Source organism: Gadus macrocephalus, chromosome 16 (genome assembly GCF_031168955.1).
Source record: "Gadus macrocephalus chromosome 16, ASM3116895v1".
Taxonomy (NCBI): Eukaryota; Metazoa; Chordata; class Actinopteri; order Gadiformes; family Gadidae; genus Gadus; species Gadus macrocephalus.
The window spans coordinates 5,916,567-5,917,890 of NC_082397.1; the positions used below are offsets into that span (position 1 = coordinate 5,916,567).

General features: G+C 45.9%; 1 protein-coding gene across 2 annotated transcripts in view; it reads right to left on the reverse strand.

The window, feature by feature from the left end:
- Window positions 1–173, reverse strand: part of LOC132474649 (histone H3.v1-like) — a 2,878-nt gene extending 2,705 nt beyond the window's left edge. For both annotated transcript variants that reach the window (XM_060075451.1, XM_060075450.1), the window contains exon 1: window positions 1–173. This exon is cut by the window's left edge and continues 453 nt beyond it. The gene's annotated coding sequence lies outside the window, so the exon portion shown is untranslated.
- Window positions 174–1,324: the final 1,151 nt, after the last annotated feature.

The window sequence follows — 1,324 nt, forward strand, 5'->3', positions numbered from 1 at the left end:
CAAATCAATACGCAATCCAGACAGAGAATTGGGATTGGCTGGAGAAATCAAAAAATATTGCAGTATTCCTACATTAAGTAAGTGGTTCGGCTATCTGAAGTATTGCTGCAATTTAAACTAAACGATTATGGGATATGTAAAACTACAGCTGCAACTTCTTCCCTGCCCTTCTCTTCTCGGGATTTTTCGAGAAGAAGACGCAAGGACGTTAAGGCATCTGCAGATCCACTGTTCTTTTCGCAAAAGGCCCATCATGTGTTGATCAGTAGAGTTTTCCAAGAGTATTCACTTGAGGTTCAAATCAATGTGCCGATAGTTGTCAGAGACAACATTGAACTAGTAAAATATGACCCAATCTCTGTCAGTGATATTGTTGTCGATGAACATTAATAAACTTATCGGGAAGTACGTATTTGAAGGCTATCTCAATGAGGTCATAACCAGGACCTAAAAGCTTTAAAAGGTAAGCAATTAAAATGATCAAAACATGTACATGCTGATGTCTTGTGTCTGTTTGTTAAGTATGTGTGCGTTAAGTGCGTCTCTGCCCGTTAAATGTCTGTGTGCATAATATGTGTGTGTGTGTGTGTGTGTGTGTGTGTGTGTGTGTGTGTGTGTGTGTGTGTGTGTGTGTGTGTGTGTGTGTGCGTGTGTGCGTGTGTGTGTGTCTGTCTGTGTGTCTGTGTGTCTGTGTGTCTTTGTGTTGACTCAGTGAGTCATGTCTGTTCCTGCTGGGTCTTCATCTGCCCCTTCCAACCAAAGACACCCCGAGTGGAGAACCACAAGCCCGCTCTGGATTTGCTGACATGTACACTTTAACTCACCTCTGACACGGCTTGACCAGCTCCGTGGTTGGGGGGGCTGGCAGCTTGGGACTTCCAGGGGGGGAAGCAGGGGAGTTCAGAGGTCAATAAAGTGTTTCCAGGGGGACTGAGAGAGAGGTAGGGGGGGGTATAGGAAAGTGAGGTCGGGGAGTATAGGAGGGTGAGGCGAGTAGAGTGAGGAAGGGAGAAGGAGAGAGGTGAGTAGAGTGGGGAAGGGAGAAGGAGAGAGGCGAGTAGAGTGAGGAAGGGAGAAGGAGAGAGTAGCAGAGAGAGAGAGGCAGGGCGTTCGAGAGAGGTTGGTAGAGGGGGTAGGGCGTTTGAGAGACACACCGACACACACACACACACACACACACACACACACACACACACACACACACACACACACACACACACACACACACACACACACACACACAAACAAACATTGGTCATACAGTGCATCGTAAAAAAAATGCTATACAATCAAACATAAAAAGTATCAATAGAGGTAATATAAA